Source organism: Miniopterus schreibersii (assembly GCF_964146895.1).
Source record: "Miniopterus schreibersii genome assembly, chromosome: 8".
In the NCBI taxonomy this organism is placed as follows: Eukaryota; Metazoa; Chordata; class Mammalia; order Chiroptera; family Miniopteridae; genus Miniopterus; species Miniopterus schreibersii.
The window spans coordinates 35,463,146-35,490,406 of NC_138109.1; the positions used below are offsets into that span (position 1 = coordinate 35,463,146).

At 40.3% G+C, this 27,261-nt stretch overlaps 1 protein-coding gene across 1 annotated transcript in view; it reads right to left on the reverse strand.

Annotated features, from left to right (window-relative positions):
• Positions 1–27,261, reverse strand: part of DAB1 (DAB adaptor protein 1) — an 895,228-nt gene that overhangs the window by 468,335 nt on the left and 399,632 nt on the right. Inside the window, exon 3 of the mRNA XM_081144806.1 lies at positions 1,352–1,425. The gene's annotated coding sequence lies outside the window, so the exon portion shown is untranslated. The remainder of the gene's footprint in view (positions 1–1,351; positions 1,426–27,261) is intronic.

The window sequence follows — 27,261 nt, forward strand, 5'->3', positions numbered from 1 at the left end:
GCAATAATAAAAGACCCAACTCAGTCCAGCTGCAAACAATCTGCCTCTTGTCTCCGTCGTGGTAAATTACCAGCTTCCCCTAGGTCCGGCAGTTACTTATATGCCTGGTGAGCTCCTGCAGGAGAGAGGGCCCCCCACCCCCACCTCCATTTCTCATTTAACTCTACTCATTAGAGGAGGCTGGGGCACAAGCCAGGTTAACATGTCAATAAGTCACCAAGGAAATGCAGAAATTGACAGCTGAGGAATCCCAGCTCCCAACCTTCTCCCGTGCAGAAACCCTCAGAAAACAGGTTTCTCAGCCTCCTCTCCAGGTCACTTAAATAAGTAGTGACATTTGAGTCCCTCAGAGTAATTAATTTCCTCTGTCTCCAATAGCTCCTCATATTTTTAATGAATTTTTACAAGTCTCAGATCCTCCAGCCTCCCAGCTCCCTCTCCAACCCTGCTGTTCCCCAAGGTCCCATAACAAATAGCTCCCACTCGTATTTGCCTTGCAAACTCACATAAACTGGAGATGATAAATACATTAGCTGGGCTTTTTAACGGACCATTGTTTAATTTTCTATGCTTGTCTGGCCGGGGAGGAGATAAATATTACCTTGTGGAGCATAAGATTTCTATTCCATTTAAGGGGGCTGGGGGTAATCTATGGCCGGGAAGCGGCACTCTGTTCATCCTAATAGGCAGTGCTGCTAATTAAAAGTGTTGGAAGGGACATCCATCCACCAGCCTGTGATTCATTCAGCATTATCCCTGGCAAACAAGGAATAGATATTGGAATGAATGCTTCTAATTTGTCAAAAGAATAGGCGTTTTCAATTGTGTCTTCCTGGCTCCCCGTATGAAGTACATAATTCAGCGTAGCCATTATTTAAAAGTTGAGGACCTCAAAATAATAGCACCTGCTCCTTAAGCTTGTAAATCTCCGCGTCTGTTTCCCATGTAAACATTTATCTTACATATGGTTTGACTGTGGTTTCCCGGAGGGTGGTTCCCTCTGGGAAATACATTGAAACAGGGGCATCTGAGGAAAGAATTCTAACAATCAAACCAATCTGAGGCAGCCTAATAGGTGAGGCTCAAATATGGGCAGGAGAACGTAGGCTGCAAATGACATTTACTAGGTACTTAAAGAAAGAGAATCGATATTTTCTCTCCCTGACCACAAACACAGAGAAAAGCCACCCTAAGCTCCAGTTCCCAAAGGCTCGGTGAGCCCCCCAGGGTATTTTAGGGAGGAACACAAAGCGCAAAAGCCATCACTTCCAGAGGACCTGGAGACACCCGAGAGCAAACCCTTTCCCAGAGAGGAAGGGTTTCCTCACACCAGCAGGACAGCGAGCTTTACCTGCGAGCTGTGCAACGGAGCCCCTCGATCAGGAAGACTGAGAGCCAGGGGTCACCACCATGTCTTGCAGAATGCTAAAAAGCAAACGAAATGCAGCATTAAACAAGAGGTAAACATTCATGACTTAATTAATGGCTTTATTTTTCTTCTCTCTCTTTCATTCAAGACACATTTCCAAAGTTCCTAGCATACACCAGGCACCAGAAATACAGAGATGGATAAAACAAAAACACCACCAACAAAAAAAATCAACAAATGCAGCCCATTGTAAGTACCGGGCAAGAAGTGGGGAAGCATGCCTCGTAGGTAGGAGGGAGTCAGGATGTGTGTGTGCGTGTGTGTGCGTGTGTGTGTGTGTGTCTATGGGTGTTTCTTCCTGAGATGTGTGTGTGTGTGTGCACACACTCACATACACAGAAGCATGTAAGAATTTTGAAAGAACTTCCCCATACTTGTAACTTGTCTGACTCTCTTAAAGGCTTGAGCTCTTGCCTTGAGGTCCATAAAGAAGAGGGCACTGGAGAAAATGTCAAGGGCCTGAAAAGTGATCTTCCCCTGTAACCTGTAATTCACCTTCAGGATTCCTTCTCCAGGAAGCAATCAGGGCTGCAGGCCAACACTGATGCCCAGAGACAGTCATCACAAGGCGATTTGTAAGAGGGGAAACCACCAGCAGGGAATGATAAAGTGGATGTTAGTATTTCTACACAAAGGCATCTTATGCACATGTAAAAATAATTTAAAATCTTTTTTCAGGATATGGGAAAATATGTATAACACACTTGTTTATACTGTGTGAGCTCATCCGTGGAAAAGTTGGTCTTAAAAATACGCCAACACAATGGTTATCTCTTTGCAATATGATTGTAGGTCATTTTTCTCGTTTCTTTACGCTTTCCAAGTTTTCTACAAAGACCATGCATTCTTTTTCTAGACAGAAAGCAAACATACAAACAGAAGTTTCAGCTGCAACATTATCATGTCTGTGCTACTTCCCTGAACCTTCCGACTCAATGGAAGGCTCCATGGACCCGCTCCCCCAGCAGGAGCCCCGCTCGGAAGGCAACGCTGCTGGAAACGACCCATTTCCAGCTCGGCCGCCCTCGCTTTCGGCTCCACTGGGGACGTCACCACACCTTGTCTAACCCTTGGTTCTGTGACTCCAGCCCAGAGGTGAGCTCATACTTGTCACCCAATCAAAGTTTGCTGAATAAAAGAAGGAATGAGTGAGTGAATAAATGAATAAAAGACGTAAATGAAACTGACACGACAAAAGTTACATTAAAAACTGTTCATTCACAAGAATCAGCGACAATAAAAGTTAAGTTCCATTTGGATTCACAGAAGATAGACTATGGCAAGTAGAGAGAGAGCGATTTTTCAGGAAAGACAGTGGAACCTAGAAAAAGCCTACAGTTAAAAAAAAACACGAAAAAGCTTAGCATAATGAATATCACAGCCTACTGATCTTCCAATGTATTCCAAAACCAAGAGTCTGTTTAAGGCAGAAGTATTTATCTAGCAATGATATTCCATTACAGCAACTCGGCTATCTTACACATTTGGAGTTAACATATAAACTAAGTAGTAGATACTTGTTATTACTTTTAATCAGCAATAGCTGGTTGACTCCCTGCTCAAAGAAAAAAAAGCTACAGGATAGATTACTGTAATGTTTTATAAAAATTCAATTTACTTTATTCATAAAATGAGGGCACTACGGCCAGGATAATTTATAGTGATGTTCCTCTGGAGGTAGACCTGACTGGAATCCCATCTCTGTCTTTTAGGAGCTGGGTAATCTCGGGCAAGTTATTTCACCTCCCTAAGGCTCAGTTTGTCTATGTATAAAATGGGATAAAATTAACACCAACCGGATATGGTTATTATACAAAAAAAAAAAAATCAGAGAAAGCATGGCACTCAAACCAGGCTTCAAGCTCATGTTTGTTTGCATCGATGCCTGGAGCTCTTCAACATGCACAAGGCTTCCTTCCCATGAGGCGTCATGATGTAGGCTAAGCACTGTACAAACATTGTGTTTTCCTTTTGAATCCGCACCTGAGGATATTTTTTCCATTGCTTTTCAGAGAGAGTGGAAGTGGGAGGGAGGGAGAGAGAAACCTTGATGTGAGAGAGACACATCACCTTGCTGACTCCCGCGCACGCCCGGACCAAAAGCTGGGAAGGGAGCCTACAACCGAGATATGTGCCCTTGGTCAGGGTCGAACCTGAGACCCTTCTGTCCATGGGCCAATGCTCTAACCACTGAGCAAAACTTGCTAAGACTTTTAAAAAATAATTTATTTTTATTTTTTTATTTACAAACATTTCATCCTAATATCTTTTATGAGGACGTACTATTTTTCTACTTTATGGAATCATTTGTTCTGTAATATTGATAGAAATGTCTCCGCTTTCATTTCTGATTTTAGTTGAATCTCTTCCTTTTTCTCAGTCAATCTAGCTAAAGGCTCGTAAATTTTGTTGATCATTTGAAGAACCAACTCTTGGCTTCGTTGGTTTATCTCTGTTGTTTTTCTGTCCTCTATTTTGTCTTCTTTTGACACTTTAAAAATGAGGAAACTGATGCCCAATTTTAAAATATTTACTGAGTGTCTGAATCAAGATTCAAACCTAGAATGTCTGGTTTCAAATCCCAGTCTTATCAATTGTTATGAAAGGGAGGCCCTGAATCTAGAGTTGCACCCAGTCTTTGACTCACAACAAAATTCAGTTTGCAATTTTGTTATTTCACACATACCATTATTTGATATGCTATGGCTTGAACTTATTCCCTCATAGTCACACTTAAGTAGCCTCTTATTTTTCTTATTAAATATTTCAGGCATGAAGTTGAGAATAGACATAATTATAACAAAAGCCTATGTACTGCCACCCAGCCTGCTCACATGTTATCCTCTGCCATATTTGCTGCAGACTTTCCCTTCAAAAAAAATTGTGGGTAAAAGCAAATCTCCCATGCATTCTTCTCTAATTCCACAAAGCTAACTACTCTCCTAAATTTTCGTGCATGCTTTTCTGCTTTTAATACATGCTTGCATCTATAAACAACATGTAGCACTGTTTTGCGTATTGTAAAACTTGGTTTAAATAGTATCCCACTGTAGGCATCTATCTGAAGCCTGTTTATTTTGTTAAATGGGCTTTAAAGTTTTTGCCACGTTGATAGAATTAACTTTAATTCTTTCATTTTAGCATTCAGGTAGTATTTTATCATATGTTTATATTCTGACTAAATCATCCATATTGATGGACATTTGAGCTATTTCCAAATTGTGCCCATACAAGTAGTGCTGCAATGGACATTGCGGTGCTCCGTGAGCACCTGTGTGTGAGATTCCTCTGTGGCCTTGCGGGGTCACACGCATACATATATGCATCTTCCAAATTACCAGATGTTACAAATTACTCGACAAAGCGGCGCTGGCAATTCATACTACCCAGCATTAGTTCTCATCATTACCAGCATTTGGCATTGTCAGATGTTTAATTTTTCCAATCTAATGGATATTAAATCTTGTATTTTAGCATACTCTTCTCTAATTACTAGTGAGATTAAAAATTATTTTAATATTTTTATTTTATTATTTTAGGTTTCACCTTCTACAATTTTTTTTATATACCCATTTTTCTATTGAGTTGTTACAAGAGAGAGACAGTACATGCTAAACAAATAAAGCAAAATCCCTAGTATGTCAGATGGTCACATGTGCCATAGAGAAGCCAGCGGAAGAGAAGGGGCATGAAGGGTGCTGGGGTAGGAGTTCAGTTTTAAATAGGTTAGTTAGGAAAGACCTTACCAGGAAGGTGACATTTAGCAAAGTCTTAATATCTGTGTGGGCATAAGCCGCGGGAAAAAAGTGCAAAATGGTGAAATTGTAATATCCGATCAACATATGTGGTGGTACATAGGCATTTGTTATAATTATGTTCTATTCTAACTTACTCACTTAGGATACAACCCTTTTGCAGTTATATATGTTGTGACTATTCTCCTAGTCCAAAGCTTTTCTTTTTACTTTATTTATAGTGACATGTAAAACTTTAAATTTTAAGTTAATATAAGAATTAGTATTTACCTTTAAGGTAGGTGCTTTTCTGTTTGTTTTATTAAATAATTTTTTTCCTACTCCTGGGTCGTAAAAACATTCTTCAATAGTTAATTCTAAAGTTTTTAACGTTATACTATTTGCATTTAATCCACTTGGAATTGATATTCTTTATATAATGTGAGGTCAGGATTCAATAAATTTTCTGTATAGATATTCATTGTGCTGGTACCATTTATCTTAATCCAGGGTTTCTGCATTGATTTGTAATAACATATCCATCATATACTAAGTTTCTAGTCAGAATAGTCTATTTTTGGGTTCTAGATTTTACTCCATTGGTCTAGTTTTCTAAAACAATTTATTTCCTTGTGTAAATACCTATTCTACCTTAATTACTATAATTTTATCCTAAATTTTCAGTTGGTAGGGCCTATCAACCTGTTGATTCACTTGTCCATCCGTCTATCCGTCCATCCGTCCATCCATCCATCCATCCATCCATCCATCCATCCATCCATCCATCCATCCATCCATCCATCCATCATGTATCGCTCTTGGTCCTGATAGACTATGGCCTCCTCAGCCGTGCCTGCCAGCACTTGTCTACGCATAGCTTTCCTTCGTTCTCCAGAAAGTCTCATTCTGGATGCTTCAGTAATGCACTGGCCCCTTTCTGTTCTCCGGGAGCCCCATGCCCACCCCTTTAAGCCAAATGAAGCATCCTGTCTCCTGAATGAATTTTGGGAGGCTCCTGGATAAAAGTTCCTTTGCCCTGTGACCTGGAGGCACAAGCACCCAGCCCAGGACTGCCTGTCACGAGTGTCTGGTGGCTGAAACAAAGGGCAGCAGGGCAGAGAGCAGATCTGCTGACACCACCGTTAAACAAGCTTGCACTGGGGCCGTAAACCACCCTTGGTGGAGCACACCAGTAAATCGCTCCACTAATTAGTTTATTATTTCATTTGAGAGATCAAAAACATAAATAAAATGAATAAACCCTGCAAAATCAGTGCATCACTGGAAATAAAGTATTCCTCGGGTCATTGCCTTAAACATAGACATTTCATGCTACAATAATGTTAACACAAGACGGGCAAATCATGCTCTCGCAGGCTGGAGCCTACCAGCGACAGCTGGGGGCTGGGGACGGGGTGGGTGGTGAGCCTCAGGATGGGCCAGAAAGCATGGACGGTGTTCTCTCCTCTGTCATTACTTGCAGTGTGACCTTGGATAAGTCGATTTCCTCCCCCACCCCCACCAATGAACTTGTTTACTTGTGAGTAAGGTAAGGGGGTTGGTTTTACTCTGAGGATTATTCCAGCTATGACATTTCATGATTCTGGGGATCAAAAGAAAACCAAACCTGGGTTATTATGAAGTTAGTCAACAAAGAATGCATAATTAAAATCCATGAGATCTGAGAATTCGTTGTAATATTCCAGAATGGATTTAAAAAATGGGAGAGATCTTAGATAACATCTAATCCAACATTCACCTTACAAATGAAGGGAAGAAAAAAGGACAGCCCTCGCATTCATCCAGGGCCTATTACACACCAAAAAATTATGCTAACAGCATTCACATATCAACGCCCCAAAACATAAGCTCAGAGGTGTAGGTACGAAATCTCCCACCAGGACAGGTGGGAGTCACTGTCGTGTAGTGGAAAGCACATGAGGAGCTTTGGAGCCAGATGGAGCTGCAGTTAGATGCTGATTCTTCCTGTGTAACCTTGGCCATGGTATTGAATCCTACAGAGCCTTGGTTTCCTTAACTAACTAAAATGAGGATAATCTCTATCTTGCGTTGACTTTTTTTGACTATGCACCCCCTGCCCTCACACCATTTACAGTGAACCTTTCTCGAGAATTATCCCCAGAGAGAAAATGCTGCAACTTTGCAATAATGGTGACTTCACCCAAGGGGTCTTTAAATCTCTTTGTGCAGCCACTGCTGTGGCTCTCACGCACTAGGACACAGTGCAGCGGGCTTCCGGTGGAGGGCAGTAATGAAAGAAAAGGTCCTGGTGAGTTTTAGCCTTACGAATGGAAGGAATGATGGGACTTAAAGGTAACTGTAAAAATGAAATACTCTGAAGTTTGAAGAAGATTTAGTCTCTTGTCTGGGGAGTCAAAGAGATTCATGGCTTCTCAAAGGGTTATTTATTTATTTTAAAGTGCTTTCCCCTCCCCCAGTTTTTTGAGTCAAAGTGAAATAGATCTATTAGCTAAAAGAAGTTCTGTTTAGAAACTGTTGCATCACTCATTCATTTGGTACAGAGCCGTGTAGGGCAATGAGACAACCACTCTTTAGAATCGTACGAAGGATTATGGAAGCACAGTGGGAGGAAACTGTAAAGTCAAGTGGTAGATCTGAGACAGAGACGGTTTCCAAGGGAATGGGTGACTCTTGAGCTGTGTTTTATAGGCTGTTAGATGGGAAAGAGACTAGTGCAGTCTAGACGGTAGAGGGAAGAGTGCAGTCATGATGGAGAGATGAGCTCGGGGTGACTGCACTCAGGGGTCAAAGGGTACGGTATGTGTACAAATAATCCACGGGAAACGCGAGGCTGGGGAAAATCCTTTGATATTCATTCCTGACCAATATATTGAAATTGCAAATTCTTCCTGTTTGCCCACTGTCAATAGTTTAACATCACTTTGCAGTTTGAACTACCATATTGATACTGAATTCAACCATCCTAAGAATTTGAAAAAAATATCATTATACCTAAAGGTGAATAAATAGATGCTCAGAGGTGAAAAAGGGGCTTGTCCAAAGTCACATATTAGTAAGAGGCAAAGATGGGATTCAAAGACCTTCAGAAGTCAGATCATCAACTTTTTCTACTAAACATCAGTAACCTGAATATTTATAACTCATTTTTTAGACTGACTACATTGTGCAATACACTACTTTGTTAACTACATATTTTAAATTATCAATGGTAATGAGAGTTGAATAGCTTTATCTCTCAATATTTTCTACCATATGATTTTTAAAAAACCACAATCCATTGTTCAATGTTGAATAAAAAGCATATTAAGACATATCTCAGTCATATAAACAACCACTGCTGGGTTAATTTATATTATTTTATAGTATTCCTGTGATTAATCTTCATTAATATAAACTTCTTCTTTGTTGGGGTGCTACATACAATTTTTAAATGGCTAATTAAAATAAATAAGAGCAGAGTGGATCAAAGGCTGCAACCTGAAATTGAGTTCAATTCTCAAAGGTCAATTTTTAATATAAATGTAAATGCAAATGTTAGTTGGTAGGAGAAGAGGTGGATAGAAGGAAAATCCATGCTGAAGTCTCAGAGTCCATGAGGAGGCTACCTGGGGTGGTGAAAAGTGTCCTCCTTTGGAGTGAAATAGGTATCAATTCTGTAACTTAGAATTAGAACAAACCTTCAACTTTACTGAAGCTCAGTTTCCTCTTTCATAAAGTGAGGCTGTTCTGGGATTAAATGAAAGAACATATGTCAGCAAGGGCTTGGTACATGTAACCATTACACCTGTTATTAGTCCTCTGAGCCTCTGCCTCCACACCTTCAGTTGATCTGAAAAATATGTCTTTGTCGGGACAAGTTGATGAAGACAAGCAAAGAGTTGATTTTTTAAAACGAAATTTTCTGTAGTATATTAGGAAAAAAGCCACACATGTATATTCAAGTAACTCTAAGACTTATAAATTGTGAGCTTTCTGCTCTGGAAATTTGGGCTCCTGGTACATTGTAGAAATATTTATCTTTCTTTTCCAACACATGCATAGTTAGGTAAATTGCTCCTTTAAAATTATTTTAAGTACTAATGTAAACATTTATAACTTTAAGCCAAAATAAATCCCATGCCATATATTAAGACACAGGTTTGAAAGGCAATTTGAGCAATATAATAAAAGCTCTAAAATTTGGTTAAACCCATGATCCCCTTTTATTTTATTCTAGATAATTATGAATATGTCCGAAGTTTCAATCATAAAGATGTCTATGTATCTTTATAACAGTGAAATATTAAGAATGGAGGTTCAACAACAATTGTCTGGATAAATAAATTCTATATATTCATGTTATAAAGGAATATCCATTTTATTAAAGGGATAATAAAAAATATTTAATGCCATTAAAATGAATTTTTAACATTCTAAGTAAAAAAAATAGGACAGTAAAGTGTATAAGACTTTGGTAAAATACTTAACTATATAAGAAAAAGATGAAAGAAAATGCCCCAAATGTTATGAATAATTATCATGTGTTAGGGAGAATTTTATTTTCTTTTGCTTGCTTATTTGTATTTCCTAAAATTTCTACTGTAAGTTATTTTTTATTTTAGAGGATACTGGCCCTCTCAAATTTATATTAAAATCCATGCCATAAACAGCTTGAAAACAAACAACACCGGAAGAAATATTTGTATAGAAATATTTCACAACTGCGGATGTTTATTCTATAAAAAGTTAAGCAAATTGAAAGGAAGAATATTTTGACACGCTAATAGATAAGTGAGGAAAGGATACGAATGAAATAATTAATACAATGAATGAACAAGTATGTAAAAATATTCAAGTTTAGAGCAATCAAATACATGCAAATTAATAAAATTTGGTGGTTTTTAAAAACTTATGAAGTTAGAGTAGTTTAAATAAAAAGAGACAAATACTTAATAATCAGTGTTAGTAGGGAAAGATCTAGATTTTTGCATACATCATAGGTAGAAATTTATAATGGTGCAGTATTTTTGTAAAATACATGAGCAATGTTTATCAGCTTCCTTAAACATTTATAAATTTTGACTAAGTGAATGATTCTACTTTGGGAATTTGGGAATGATTTTACTTTGGGGTATGATTTAGAAATCACTCTAAACACAGAATCTATATTATGAACAAAAATGTTCAGTGTAGCATTATTTATGACAGGATAATTGGAAACAAATGCCTGTCTGTGGTAGAGATAGTGACATTTTCATTACGAGAACAGTACATAGCTATTAAAGCAATATTTAAGAATGCTACATAGTAAAATAAAATGTGTATGATGTTTTAAGTAAAAAGGCATGACTTGAAACAAGTGTATGTGCACACGTAAACACGCACACTCATACATACTCATGCTCACCCACGTATAGAAATATAGCCTGCAGGAAAATACATCAAGGATTTTAAAAGGTGTTATCTTTGGGTTGTAAAATTGAGTCTTTCCTCTGCCTGTTTTCTTTTCCTTAATGCATGCGTGTGTGTGTGTTTCAAATTTTCTTTATTGGGTATGGGTTAATTTTATAATGTGGAAAAACCCCTCTATGAAATAAAAATAGAAACATTTTTGATCTTCTTGAGCCCTTGGGAAAGTCTAGAGGCACTAGCCTTCCATGTAGAGAGAGTTAGAGAACTATTGGCCCGTTAAACTCTCTAAGTTAAGAAAGTTGCTAGAGGAAAAACAAAGCAATAGAAGTTAAAGGTAGTTTGCCGTCAATTTAAAGTCTGGTAGGTCTAGTAAATCAGTTTTATGGGGAGCATATTCAGCTGTAGAGAACCATGCAAGGAAATAGGAAGATATATTGTATTTCTTTATCTTTTAAATGTGTGCTTAGGGAAAAAAAGGAGGAGGGTGATTGTAACATACAGAAAAGGCATTAAAATAGCATATCCAAGCAGGCAGCGTAATCCATCAGTGTTCTTCCTGCGACCAGTCTAGGTCTGTAAGACAAGCTGGGGCCACGTGTGGGACAACAGAGTTGGAACCGGCCAGAGAGCTTCCTAAGAAAAAGCCTTGGCTTGGAAGCTTGTTGGCTGGACAACAGAAACCGGGAGAGAGATGCGGGCTGACCTGTGCTCTAGTCCCACTTGTCACTAAGTCATTGCCAACCTCCCTGGGACTCAGTTTCCCAATCTACACAATGTGCTCATTCATTCATCAAACCTGCACTGAGTGCCCAGCACTGTGCCGGGAGGCAGGATGCATCTTGAAGCAGACAGGCCACGGCGTCTTCCCTGTCTTGGATTCGAGTGGGGGAGACCCCACTGCAGGGTGCTGTGAAGTGGGTGCCGGGATGACACTCCGTGGGTTGCAATCCCAGCTCTACCCCCGAGGCCCCACGTCAGACCCTGGCTCACGTGGTCTCCAGACTAGCGCTTCCTCCCCTATCCCTCCTTCGCGCTGCTTCCCCCGTCTTCCCCGAGGTCCGAGTTTCTAAAGGTCAGTGTTCCGGAGGCTCCATGCCCAGCCTCTTTTCATCCCCAACTATACTTGCCCTTTAGGTTATTAACACCAGGCTTGTGGCCATAAATACCTTTTTATATCATGATAATTTCTGGGTTTGTATCTTCAGCCTGATATATCACTTTAACTTCAGACCCAACACTCCCTTCATTTAATAGTCAGAGCCAAGTTTAAATGTCCAAGAAATAAATCTTGATTTTGGCTCACCTCTAATAAAAGCCCTGTGTTCCTGAAATCTCCCCCTGTCAGAACATGGCTACTCCATTCTACAAGTTACTCAAGCTAAAAATATTTGCAGTCAACTTCGGCTCATTTTTTCTTTTTTTAAACCCCACATCTAACCCATCAGCATGTCCATGAGAGAGTTTTCCTGTCACTGTTTCTGATCTTACTCAGTACAAAAGCCGAAGAGCTTCGTGCGGCCAGCAGGCCCCTGCCTGGATCCAGCTGCTGGCTCCTGCCCTGGCCCCATCTCCTGCTGCGGTCCCCTTGTCCAAGGTGCGTGGCTGCTCTTCCGACACCGGCTCCACCTGCTGTGTCCACCACGCTGGCTGTTCTCCTTGATCGAAAGCACTTTTTTTAGGTATCGCATGGCTCGCTCCCTCACTGCCTTCATACCTTTGCTAAAATGACCTTCCGTTATTGGAGAGCTTTCTCTGACTACTCTACATAAGGTTTCAGCCCACCCCCCCAGGGCTACTGCTTTGCAAACCTCCAGGGAGTAGCATTGGTCACAGTCAATGTAAACTGTGCTCCTTGGCGTGGGGCAGTGCACAGCCTAAGGAGCCATACCCTGTCCACTATCTCACCTGCTCTGTTCTTCATAGTACTTAGTGCTACCAGAAATGGAATTTTAGTTAATTATTTGTTTTTTATCTCTCTCATTCCTACTACAGTTGAGCCTTAAACAATGTGGGGGTGGGAGGCACCAAGCCCCTTGCAGTCGAAAATCTACATATAACTATTGACTCCCCCAAAACTTAACTACTAATAGCCTACTGTTGGCTGGAAGCTTTACCAATAACATCAACAGCTGATTAGCACATATATTGTATGTTATATATATATTATATAACTGTATTCTTACAATAAAGTAAGCTAGAGAAAAGAAAACGTTATTTTGAAAATCATAAGAAAGAGAAAATACACTCATAGTATTTATTTTAAAAAGTCCATGTATAAGTTCAAATCCATGTTGTCTAAGGGTCGACTGTGCCATGAAAGCTGCACCAGAGCAGTGATTTTGCCTGTGTTGTTTATTGTGTCTCCAGAGATTAGAACAGCATCTGTTTTGTAATAGATACTAAGTAAATGTATGAATGACCTATGGCTGGTTACTTAGCATCTAGGCCTGCCCTATCCAATGTGGTAGCCCCTAGCAAAATGAGATTATTGAGCAGCTAAAATATAGCTAGTGTGACTGAGAAATTAAATTTAAAATTTTGTATTTTAATTTAAATTTTAAAATAGAAGCAGTGTAAAATATTTTTTCCATTTAACTCAACTTCATTGGTTTTATAGGACTATATTTCATTTTAACCATTGCATTGTGTAAGATATTATTTAAATTTGATTCGTTTTACTTTTGTAATATGAATACTAGAGAATTCAGAATTACACGTGTGGCTTGCATTATAGTTCTATTGAATGGCACTGTCCTGGTTTCTTCATCTGTAAAAGGTCACTAATGGCACCTACCTCATCAGGGCATCGAGAAGTTTAAATGAGTTAACACGGGGAAAGCACTTGGCATAGTGCCTGGTACACACCAACTGCTCAGGAACGCTAGCCATGGCTGCATCCCTGCTGTGTATCAGTGTAGCTGTGGTTATTATCGTTATTAATGGATATAGAGCGTACAGGGATATAGCGACCAGTTCTTATCTTTGAGTGAAGAAAAGGCCTTTTGAACTACGTTTGAACTAAATTCTAAAGGAGAGTTATGTAGATTTAGTAAATCTTAGACGGGAAGCTGGCGGGAGGTGTTGGCAGCCAAAGCATCCCCAAAGCAAAGGACACCACCACAGTTCACGCTGAGCCTTCCCGCCCCAAAGCTTGTGCTCTGAACTGTCATATGATATCGCCTCGTAATAAATCTGTATCAATTGAAATGAAATTTAAGACTTAAAAAGAAAATCTTCAGATCCTAAAAAGAGAGACCATTTAACCTTAAGATAAGCAACTTTAAAATTTGATTCAATTCAGTGCTTCTTAAACTCCATTTCTGATGATCCCTGGAGCATTCTTTGGACCTATTATTTGATATATGAGAACTCCATATATGATAATTTCTAAAATATTTTACTATAATCCTAAACAAAGACATATACATATTATAAATCATTATTTAGACACTTTATAAATAGACAAACTATGGGATTTCCATGCCAGCTTTTTAAAAAAAATTTTTTTTTAATTTAAATTATTGACTTCAGAGAGAGGAAGGGAGAGGGAGAGAGAGTCATTGATCAGCTGCCTCCTGCACATCCCCTACTAGGGATGGATCCCAAAACTCAGGCATGTGCCCTGACCCAGGAATCGAACCGTGACCTCCCGGTCCATGGGTTGATGCTCAACCACTTAGCCACACTGGCTGGGCTCCATGACAGCTTTTGACTGTATTTACGGTTCTAGTAGTTACCTAGAATGATGATTACACTGGTTCCAGTAGTTACCTAGAGTGGTGGCAGTACTGAACCTTCAATTCAATGCTCCTTAACCAGGGATCAAGGTCCATAGCAAGCAAATCAGAGGTCCACAAGATATTATTTTATATTTTTACTTTTAAGGGAGTCAATGCATAAGACTTAGCCAATCCAACCCTACCTCAGTGCTGAGAGAGGGAGATGAGGAGAGAGATAGAGCAGCATTTAAAAAAATAAAATTTGTATGCCTTTTCTTTGGTTAATCTGTCTTTTGTCAGTCTAATTAGCAGGCCCCACATAGTGAACCTAACAGAGTAGAGGAAATTTTCCTCCCCTACAGTTTGTTTGTTTCTATGTTAGCTCAACTATTTGTTTTTAAATTTAATTTTACTTTTTATTTAATTTTTTTAAGAGCAGTATTTTTGATTGTGACTTTCCAATTCAATTTTGGTCAAATGCTTTGAATTGCTGCAGAAAACACGTACCACATTGTGTAAGCTGATACACATAATAATATTACTATGATTTTTCTTTATATGTCTGTATATATATATATATATATATATATATTCAAGCTGTCATAAACATACGTTACATGATAACTTGCCATAATATTTGGAAAATGTTACTTTGGCATCATCAAATCATCTGGACTCCCCCCCCCACACACACCCTTTGAAAAGTGTTCTAATTCCCTGCTGCACCTGGAGGGACCATTCTAATTGGCCTCAAAACATACTCGAGGGTTAAATTAATTTATATGAACCTCACAGCTGTATAGCTGCCCAACACCACATACCAGCAGGTGTTTGACACAATAAACCAAGAATCAGATTTTCTTGCAGCAAAAATAAATTTTTAACAATGTTGTCCATTTCCACAGAGGGAAAATACAAGATTTGATTTCTGTATGAGATGGCTGTGATAGAAGCCTCCTTGGAGGAAGGGTGTCATTTTCCAAGTCAAGGCCCTGTCCTGCCACATTATTTAAGCACAACATGACATGGAAAGATATTTAATAGGATTTTGCTACAGGCAAAAAGTCTCAAAAAAAAGTATAAGGATTCAAAGAATTTGCTGTTGAGTTATGCATGGAATTCAGAATTTACTAGAATTGAAACCCTTAACACACTCATTGGCTCATAACAAAACAAAACAAAAATTCCTCTCAAGTGTAACTATACTGGTACACTCATTATGATAATAGCAGTCATATCCCCAGAATTATGGAGAGGATTAAAAATGCATCATTATATTTATTTCACAATTCAGCTCCACTGAAATTATTTTTATTCAGCACATACTAAATAATTGGCATTTTGTCAACCCTTAGCTATTTATTACTAACAATAGCTAGCTGTAGCACTTGTTTGCGTTCATCACATATCTATAATTTTGCAACAATATTGCAAGGTAAGTATTATGCTCACACCATTTTTTATCCAAGTGTTTAGAACAGTGTGGTAGTGAGTCATCTTATACCATTCAGAAAAGGGTAACTTGTAATGATGGAGCAGCAGTAAGACAGAAAAGGCCTGGATCCCTGCAACCCTTATGGAGCAGAGCCGCCACCATTCCAGCTTTGACCAACTACCCTGGAACTATTATGTGAGGAAGAGAAATCTGCTCTACTTGGTTTAAGCCACTGGTTGTTTGGCATCTCTTTTACATAAGGTTAATCATCTATAGTCCAGCTAATGTAGATCCTGCACAAAATTGCAATCTAAATCACTTAGAAAAGAGGAAAATTCTTATTTTCAAGCAAAAAAAAAGACAAAAAAAAAAAAAAAAAGATACCAGTAGAACTGTTGTGGTAACTGCTTGGAAAAAAAAGGAGAGGTGAAAAAAATAAAACTTCCAGTTTAACTAATTATCATAAGGTCTATATCTAAGAAGTCAAACAATTCTGGGAAGAAGAGAGCTAGTCACTCAATTCTGAACTTGTTAAATAGTGCAAAAAGTAGGTCGGACATGGGTGGGGAGAGATTAATCAAAGAACTTATATGCTTATATGCATAACCTATGGACACAGACATTGGTCTGGGGAAGGCATGGGGGTGGGGTGGATGCAGGTTGGAGGGGATCAATGGGGGGAAAAAGGGGACATCTGTAATATTTCCAATAATAAAGATAAATTAAAAAAAGAAAGACTGTTTTCAGGAAGAAAGATAATTGCAGACACATGGTAGACACAAAACAAATATTTGTAAAATTTAATGGACATTTCAGCTTTGTAATAAAAAAATATTATGAGCTTAATATTAATCTTTTAGACCAGTGGTCAGCAAAATTTTTCTTTAAAGGTCAAATAATAATAGTAATAAAATAATAATAATAATGATAATATTTAACACTTTATGGCCAACGGGCAAAGTTGAGTTTATTATGTAGTTACTCATATGACCATTTAACATGTAACTGCTTTAAAATGTAAAAACCATTCTTAGCTTAAGCCTCAGACCAGATCTGGTCTGTAGGCTGTTTGTTTACCCCTGATTTAGACCAACGAGGCAGTAATACTAAGAAGTCTGACTCAGTAAAAAAATCTGAAGTCTAAAAAATGAAAACTAAATACATATTAAATCAACTTTTGAGGGGTCCCTATTTATTGGAAGCCCAAATTCCTTCGTGTGACCTTTCACAAGGTGACCCCAGGCTGCCTTGCTGACCTCACCTATAGGCCAATCAGCTGCTCACTCACTGTTTTCTAATCACATGTACCATTAGGCCTATGCACATTTGCTCATGTTCCTTTCTTTTCCTCTCCTGCTTTGCTCGCCTGATAATTCACTTGTACATTGAATCCAGTTGCCATATTGGCTGCTATGTGTAGCCTTTTCTGGACCCTACCTCTACCGCATGCTCTCATCCATACCACTCCCCCTGTGCTCTGGTATTACTTTGTTCCTGCCTCTACTGTATACTTTATATGTGTACAAGATACGATGATTTACGTATCTCTCTCTCTTCCAGATTATAAATAGGAACTGGGTTTTTCTTCATCGCTTTGGACAGTGTACAGCCCACAGAAATACTCATTAAAAATAATACTGTTTATTGAGAGCGTGTTTTGTGTCTGGTTCTGTGCTCTTACATTCATTATCTTGTTTCATTCTAACAGCTCCCATGTGAGATAAGCTTTAACCTCCTCATTTTACAGATGAAAAGCCCAGAAAAATTAAATAAATTGCTCATGGTTTTATAGTTGGGAAAATGACAAAGATTGATCTCAAACCCAGTTCTGAGGGACCTCAAAGTCCCTGCTCTTGACCTGTTATGTTGCCTCATTGATTGTTGAATAATCAAATTAAATCTGTAACTTGATTTAGGCTAATACCATTCCCTGCTGCAGCATTTTTAGCATTAGTTTTTATTTGTAAATGAGAATGGTTTGCAGTATTAATATCATAAGTATTGAGAGGTGGAGGAAACCTAAGAGATCGACTGGTCCAGCTCCCTGGTTTTTCAGATAACAATACAGTAGCAATGAGAAAGTATTTATTTTTAACCTAAGGTCACCCAGTTTAAACCTTGACCTCCTCCTGTCTAGTCTAGGACTTTCTGGGTCCTGTCTTTCCGTCTCTATATTCACAAAGCCGTCACCTAGAGCCAACCTCATTCCACGTCACTGAATTGGTAGACTTAATTTTGGAATAAAAGTTGAAAATGGGGTCTTTGTAATAGTTAATATTGGGTTTTGTTCTTTCACTTATGTAAAATTAATAAAATAAACAAAATGGCCTTTGGCTTCAGTTTGGAATAATATCTTAGAGTGGGTTTGAAGGCCCTCTTCAAGACCCGTCACCCTCTGCCACTAGGCTTACTCTTAACATAAGACTTGCCACAATGCATTGTCTTTGATTATTTATTCATCTCCCTCATTACATTCTGAACCCAATAACATGGACCAAATTTATATCCCTATTCCTTAGTTCTGTTTTTGTCACAAAGCTGGTGCAGGTCTGTGGTGATGTGTTGACTTACTGAATTGAAGTTGGACCTAGATGTGGCCAAAGTAGATCAATACAGTGATTCATCTTCTGGGGTGTGTGTGTGTTGTTTGGAACTTACCTAAGTCATCATCATTGCATACTTTCCTGTTCTACAGAGTCTTTTTTCTTGACAAGTTGTTAGGAAAAGCCTGGGAGTGAGACTTTGGCAGTTCTTCCTAAGCCTGAAAATATTAGGAGACTCCAGGTGGACAAATTCAGTGTAATCAGTGTTTCTCAGGGAATATTGTGAATGGATGAATGCAGGCTGATTATACAGTAAATATTTAATTTTAGATTCTGATTATTTCATATTGACATTTCAGAGCAGTAAATATTTTTATGCTAGATTCAGCCTGTACCGTGGAAATAACTCCCTCAATGGCAGAGTCTACACATGTAATTGTATAATTTAATACTCTCATTTAAAACATTTCAACTTTAAAAAATCTTTTAGAATTGGGAAAGTAATTTCTTATCTGAGAGCCCTCAACCTTAGACTCTCTGGGACATAGATAATTAGTCTTTCACTAAGAAAATAATAGGCTCTCTTTTCTAAAGATGACTATTTTGATTTGGGTATTTTCTATTCTGGAGTGCCAGTAAAACCCACATGGAAACAGGCAGGAAAGAGTTAAGCTGTAATCCTCCACAGAGAGACATTAAGTGGAAAGTTTGGGTTTTGCTGGAAAAGGTGGTTTCAGACATTGACTGTTAGGAACAGGAACAGCCCCAGAAGGTCATTGAGGAAATGCTTGTCCAGTAATAAGCGGGCAGGTTTTGAGAGTAAAATAGCTCAGAAGATTTTTAAAATGATGTGCACGTTGGGGGAGGGGGATGTGTTTAAAGGCATCTGGTCTCATAAACTTGTAAGTAATTCTATCTCAAATATTCACGAGTATTTTATAGAAGGCATCTGAGGAACTCTTTCCCTACAAGTCGAGCACATTTCTACTGTCTCTCATTTGTAAAAGACCCAAGTTGAGATACTGTGAGATATTACAATGGCCATTTTATTGGTGAGCAACTTGATGGTCAGAAAAGCTGGGTGACTGACCCAGATGATACAACTAGTCGGAGTTAATGAAAAACTCTCCCTCACTCTGGGCTTTCTTTAGGAGTTCCATCAGTGTTTCTTCTACCTCCTTTCCTTATTCTACTTCCAGAGAGGTGAGATGACCTCCCTAACTTGTAAGCATGCAAAGAGCAGCTAAGGATGCTCACCCTCACTTCGCTTCCTCCTCTTGGGAGCCAGTAGCCTAGTAGGAGACGTGAGTTCTCTCTCGGATGCCATCAGTCTTACCTGGCCCAGGATTCAGCCCAACTCTGGAATCCCATCAGTGAGACCACATCCTATAACCTGTCCTCAGTCCTTAATAGAGATGACACTTTGGCCTTCATCTTTATTCATGTTTCTTGCTTAATAGGCTCAGAACTCAGCTGTTTATTTTGCCCTCCCTTTGGAGACTCCAAAAGTAACTAACAGTGTGAGGATCCAAATTCTTCAAAGCTCATGCTCCAGAATCACTACTCTAGTGGCAGAGACAGTAACAGTCACCAATCTATAGGCTCCCCTGTGTCTTCCAGCCTTTCTTATAGTTAGAGTGGAGCCCTGTTCAAAGTTCTGACTAATGGCCTATGAGCAAAAATGCTATGTGTGATTTCTGGGCAGCAAAACAGTTAAAAGCTGATGTGCCTTTCCTTCCATTACACCACAGGCTTCACCATCTCCCTACAAGATGCAAGGAGCCCAGAGATCCTGGATCTTCAAGTGACCACAGCCTGTGTTCCCTAATCACATCGGGCTTCATGTGAGTGAGAGAAATAAGCCTTTGGTATGTCAATGCCCCCATCCAGAGATTTGGGAGTTAATTTGTTTCAACAGCACAGCATAGTCGTACCTCACCAGGAGGTGACAAAGGAAATAAGGGCCACTGCAGGTTCTAGATGTGGAGAAGATGAACACAAGGCTAACAGAGAAATAGCACAGGAAATAAGGAAGCTCGGTAGAGTTAAGATAAAAAAAAAAAGCATCAGCCTAATCATTCCTTAATAAGGGTGTCCCCAATACATTAACTATTACCACATATTTGTCTTACTTCCCCACTAAACTCAAACCTCTTGGAGGACAAGGATAGTATCATAGCCACCTTGATGTCCTCAGTGGCCAGCAGAGTTCTTGGTACACGTCAAATTGTCAGTATGTGGCTGCTGAGCAGCAGCGAAATGAAGCATCAGCAATGAGTGCCAGAGCTTTGGTGGGGTTGTTATGCCTTTGTATTATTTGTAATTATCATTAGCATAAATTATACACCTATTCAGCATAAATATATACATATATTTACATTTAAGTTAACTATTTAGTAAACTGAATATAGTTCATTATGTAATAATCAGCCTTTTATTTTAAATAGGCATTTGTGTTTCAGAGGTCAGGCCCATCAGTGCAATTAACTCAGATTGCCCGAGTGCAGGACAGAAAGAAAAGCTTTGTGTTTTAAAGATTATTTACAAAAATATCCCAAGTCTCAAAAGGAGAGGGGGAGAAATTCAGAGCTGGAAGGGACAGATAGCCAAGGCAGGAGCAGAGCAGCACCTAGAGGTGGAGAACATGGCTTTAGAAAAATTAAGGACCACGAGCTAAAGATCAAAGACTAAGGACTGGAGCCAGGGCTTCCCGGGTGGAGCAGAGCATTTGAGGGGTGAGTGGAGCTTCCTGGGCTGGGAAACAGGCCAGTGGCAGCACAGGCCAGCAAGACATCACTGTAGGGGGGAGAAGTGCTGCAGACAGATGACGAAGGAGAAGCAGAGCTGTCCCCGAGCTGACCGTCACCCACCGAGCAATGAGGAAAACCCGCCGCAGGGAGCAGACAGCAGGGCCCTTCCCATCGGGGAAGAGAAGGCTTTACGTTTGTAACAGGTAAGACCCAGGGTTCTTGGACAGTCTGGCAGGTGGGGGTGATGAAGCCTCAAAAGAGTAATGCAGGATCTCATGCCAGTGTGGGAAGGAGGCTACCGCTGGCATGAACTCAAATTGAACAACTGGGGAAAAAATGTGGCAGCTCTCGCATGCCAGGGCCATGGAGTAATTAATTCTTGTTAGTTTTAAGGCACTGTCCTAGGCTCAGGGGTAGATTGCAAAGGGACATTTGGTAAGACTCTTTCTCTCAAAGATTCAATCAGTTATCTGGGAAAAGCAGAGGTGTCAGAGAAATATAACTACTGACACAGTCATCCTTGATCCCAAGGGGGAAATCCAAAGTCCTCAGCGTGGTGGCCTTGGCTGTTAATGATATGCCCCCAAACTACATTTCTTGTATTCGCTGCCATCAACCTTTCTCTTGCCAACTCCAAGTTCTGATGAAAACTGGTGAAGTTTTCACTGACCTCAAAATATGCCTTGTCTTTTAACACACTTGACATTGCTCTTTTCTCTGCTTGGAAAGCCTCTGTGGCCTAAGACATTCCTACTCAACTGACGTGATTTCTCTTCCCTGATGTTCTTCTGATTCTCTCAAGAGAAATTGAGAGGTAAAGGGAGAGAGGGAGAATACTAATATTGTTGACCTCATATTATTTTCAATGTAAGGACAATAATATTACACAAAATTCACATGTTGAAGCCCTAGTCCCCAGTGTAAATGCATTTGGGGACATGGACTATAAGGCAATAAAGTTAAAGAGGGTGGGGCCCTGGTATGATAGGATTAGTGGACTTTTAAGAAGAGACTCCAGAGAGCTTATTCTTACCCTCTCTCTACCATGTGAGGACACAGCAAAGGTGCCCATTTGTAAGCCAGGAACAGGGCTCTCGCCAGAATCCAACCATGCTGGTACCCTAATATGAGACTTCCAGCTTCCAGAACTGTGAGAGAAAAACGTTGCCCACTCCAAGCCACCCACTCTATGGTATTTTGTTATGGTAGCCTGAGCTAAGACAGTCACTGTGTTTCTTTTCCTACGTTACATTCTTCAGTGACCCTCCCCACCAGAGTAGTAGGCATCATTGTCCCCCTTTCACTGAAAGGAGACCAGGGCTCTGAGAGGTGAAATAATGTACCCCTAGGCACATAGTGGAGTGGAGATTTGAACCTCTATGATAGGAAGGCCTGTGTTTCCACTCCATATCCCTGCATCTCAGGCCTTTTTCTGGCCTGTCACCGTGGTACCTGGTACACCCCTGGGTGACAGCAGTCTTCCTAACATATGGCAAAAATCTGTCCTTGCTGCTAAACAGTGCAATAAAAATTACTTTTAAATAGTACCATTGTTAACCTGAGAGAATGTGAACAACCAAACTGATAGATAATTAGAATTAATAAGAGGTATTCATATAAACTGTTACAGAAACCAGAGGCCTAGGGAAATTCTATCAGAGGCCGGGTAGAGTATGCTTCTAGCCAAAAAAAGAAAAGTATTGCGTGTTCCTTCTTTGCTAGGTACTGTTACTCACTGGGAGACAAGAACAGTAAGAGATCATACTGGCCCTTGAGGAACTCAAGTTGAGTGGAAATAAAACATTAAGTACTACTTTTCTGTTCTCATGTATCATTTGATTGGGGTCTGATTGGATGTGTAGGAGTTGGACTTGGCTACACAGAGGAGTCATCCAGGATGCATTAGAAAACACTAATGCCTTGGTCTCACTTCCAGAAACTGTTATTTAATTGGTCCTGGATATGGTCTGGCTGTCAAGAGCCTTAAAAAGCTCCCCAAGCGATTCTAATGTGCAGTCAAGGTTGAAAATCAGTGGACTGGGATCCTGGAAGGGGGAGGGGGGTTCCAGGTTTAGGAGATGGAAGAGAGAGAGCAGGGGGGAGGGAAGAGTAAGGCAGAGGCACAAATAAACAGCGCTCGCAACCACTCTGCACTGAGTGGCATTTAACAAGGGCCCATATCGTGAGGAGCACTGCAGAGGACCCATTAATACAGCTCAGAGAGTGTGTTAAGAACTAGAACAACGCACACATCAAATGCCCGTTTATTAGTGAATGCCTTTCGGGGGGCTGTAAGCACCGGGAAGACATTATCTTAACTAGCTCCCGTCATCTCTGCCAGGTAGGGGGCAGGTCAGACTTTTATTAAATGATGCCATATTAAAGTACATTCTTTGCTTGAATCAGAAACTCATGTAACAGGAACTATGGGGACCATCTATACAGTTATCGTAAGGGTTATAACTCTGCATAGCGGAGGAGTGCCCCTAAAGCTGGGACCTGAGGGGACAGGCTGGGAAAAGAGGGCTGAAGGAGGCAGGAGGGTATCTTTGGAGGGAAAACAGAAGCAATAAAAGAGTAACGATGCTATTACTATTACTATTATTTAACTGTAATGCCAGGCATCTTGCTTGGTGTTTTCCATGTGTCATCTCCAGTAGTCATCCTGTGAGGCAAGAATCACCCCCATTTTATAGAGGAAGGACAGGTACACAGAGAAGCTGAGCAGGCTGTTCAAAGGCAAACAGCTTCCAAGTGGCCAAGTTAGGTTTAGGGTGAGACCCCACAGCCAGTTCTCCTGACCTCAGGCGCTCTTTCAAGGGAGGGCGAGGTGGGGGACAAGTTGGGGAGGATGAGGTGATGACAGTAGGTCCCTCTCCGAGTCTGGAAATCAGAACCTGTCCCGTAGGTGCTGGATGGGTATTGTTTTCAGAAGGAGTGGCCAGCAGCTGATAGCTAACGGCGTCTATTACCTGCTGAGCGGGCTGCAGGCTTTAGAACAAGGGCTTTGGGAGGGGTTTCGGGTGAAAGCTCAGGGCAGGTGCTTTTCATTTTAGCCGTCCCTGGAGCACTGCTGACAGACGTCAGGACAGGGCCATGCAGACGGGGCGAGGGGGGAAGTAGTTATCATGAACTAGCCACAGAATTCATGTTAAAGTGTTCTGATTATTTAAACTTCATCATCTCTTGTTTTGCTAATAGCATTTGTGAATGGTTTTGGGTTCAGTACACACACACACACACTCACACACACACACACACACACACACACACACACACACGCACACCTGTTTAGTATTCCAGGATACCACGCATATTCCCATACATACAAAACAAAGTTGGAGAGTCAGACAATTTTCTGTCTAAGCCTTTGGGAATTGTAACAGGAAACTGTTTCTGGGGTAAACCCAACATCAGCCCCCTTTTCCACTTTTCAAGCTTACGGTGCTATTTATTGCGCACTAACCGTGGGCTAGGTGCTCTACTATGTGTTTTAAATACATCATCTCATTTAGGCAACACAATAATCCCCTGCTGTTGGTACTGTTACTGGTTATAACTTACTGATAAAGTGAAGCTTCAAGAGGTGAACTGGCTCATTCAAGGTTACACAACTAAGTAAGTAGTTGAATGGGGATTAGAACTCAGCTCTCCCTGACTCCAAGGTCTATGTCCTTAGCCAGTATGCTATGATGGAAACGGCAATATGGTAATATCATCTCTCCATGTACATTAACAGCTTTATGGGCTTTCATTTTCTGCAAGTTTAGTGTGAGAAAATGGCACCCGGTGGCAGCTACAAAAGCAAATGTTGGCTATGTAATTAGATTAAGATCCAGGGCACTGAAGATAACGCCAGGGTACTCAGCAAGGGCTAGTTCCCAGCTGGGGTTCTATGCTTAGCTCTGGACCTGCATTTCTGGAGAGATGGTGTATTAGTTTCCTATAGTTCCTATAGCTGTTATAATAGATGGCCACAAGTTTAGTGGCTTAAAGCTAGGCAAAACTATTATCTCAGTTCTGTAGGCCAGAAGTCTGACACAGGCCTCACTAGGCTAACATCAAGGTGCTGGAAGGGCTCATTCCTTTCTGAAGGCTCCAGGGGGGAGTCAGTTTCCTTACCTTTTGCAGCGTCTAGCGGCCACCCACACTTCATGGCGTGGGTCCTCCTTCCGCCCTCTTCCAAGCCGGCAGCTGTGGGTTGAGTCCTCACAGCACATCACTCCACCACCCCAGTGACCTGCCTCTGACGTTCTCTCTCTTTCCCTTTCAAGGACACCTCCCTCTTCCACTTTTAAGGGCTCTTGTTATTACATTAAGCTGAGGATGATCTCCCAATTTTAAGGTCAGTTAATTAGCAACCTTAATTCTATGTTAACCTATATCCTCCCTTGCCATACTCACAGGTTCCGGGGGTTTGGGCATGAACATCTTTGGGGGAACTAGTCATCTGCCTGCTACAGGTGTTGATAACCGAGAGCATAAATCAGAATGATGCCCAGGGAAGCAAGAACATGCCTGAAAACAATGCTATAGTACAGAAAGGCTTACAATGAAAGCAACAGTGCTGTGACTACTCTCGACCCCCAGTCCCACGTTCCAGAGGTAACTAATTTTAAACATTTATTGGGGGTGGGGGAGTGGAGTCATATTTCTGCAGGCTACCTCCATACCTTTAAATTGAATACTTTTAAGTTCTTAATTGTCTCATTATTTGCTTTAGTTTTGGGAGGCTGTTATAACAAAGTACCATAAACTGCAGTGCTTAAGATAATAGAAACTTACTGTCTCAAACTCTGAAGAATAGAAATTCAAAGTCAAGATGTTGGCAGGACTATGCTCCCTCTGAAACTTATAAGAAAGAATCCTTCTTTCAGTTCTGGTGCTTCTATGGTTTTCAGGCAATTCTTTGTGTTCCTTGGCTTGCAGCTACATAGCTTCAATCTCTGCCTTTGTCATTACATGGCATTCTCCCTGTGTGTCTCTGTCTTCAGATGGCTGCCTTCTTATAAGGACAGTAGTCATATTGGATTAAGGGAATCCCTACTCCAGCAAGACCTCATTGTAACTAGGTACATCTGCAACAACCCTACTTCCCATTAAGGTCACATTTAGAAGTGAGGTATTGCAAGACCCTAGGCATTGGGGGTTAGAACCTCAACATGTCTTGTTTGGGGGACATACTTCAACTCATACCAGTCTTATCTATGGATCTCTTCAGTGACCAATGAGGATATTAGGAAAGATAAATGGAGCAACTGGGGGGTCTTTTTTAAAATAGTCAAATAAAAGAAGAGGCATCTGGTCCAAGATGGCAGGAATAAAACATGGTAAAGAAATAAGTGGAGCGTAAAACCAAAACTATATCAAACACAGAAAGGGAACCATTAGTAAGTGAGAGATTTCAAAAGGTCTGTAACACTGAGAATGGAGACTGATTATTGATGACTGAAGAGAACCCTACTGCACTACTGAATTCCCAAGAGCTTCCTTACTTAGAAAAGTAAGTGTGATGGAAGATATGGAGTGAGATGTAAGGTTGAAAACAGGGAGATTAAATAGAAGCATATAGATAGAATAGTCAGCCTTATATCCCCAATACCCTCAGTAGCCAACAGCCAGGTGCCTGCCCCCATCATCTCAGCAACAACTGCCAGCCTGCAGGCCCCACCTCTGCAGAGCCCTTATTTGGCTTTGTAACGTCTCAGCCTGAAACAAGAGTAGACAACCAAGATGATCAGCTACCTGGGGAACACTGGTAACAGTGAAGAGAAAGGTCCTGATATAGAGGCACAGAAATATTCAGTCACCAGAAGAGAATTAAAAAAAAATCTCATTAGTTTTCTTTAAAACATTCAAGAAGATATTATAATCATAAAAAAGATGTACTTTTTCAAAAAAGGTAAAAATAAGAACAAACCTGTATGACCAGTTGTCTTAGGAGGGATATTTTTTCCCCCATGGTCCCTAATAACCCCACACCCATTAAGGCATTTTGAATGCAGAGAGAACCTTATAATGAGCATTATTTGATTATTTGAGATGGTGTACTCAGAAGGCTTTTTTTCTTTTCTCTCTCTCCTTCTTCTGTTCATGTATTTCTCAGGTTTAACCATTTCCCAAGCCTCTGCAATGCCTTTAGAAGCCCTATCTTCCCAAAAAACTGTAAATGATTTGAGGGCAGAGACCTTCTCTCTTTTATTGGGAATCCCCAAAATAGAGCACATAGTGGATGCTAGTTTTACACCTGATTCCCA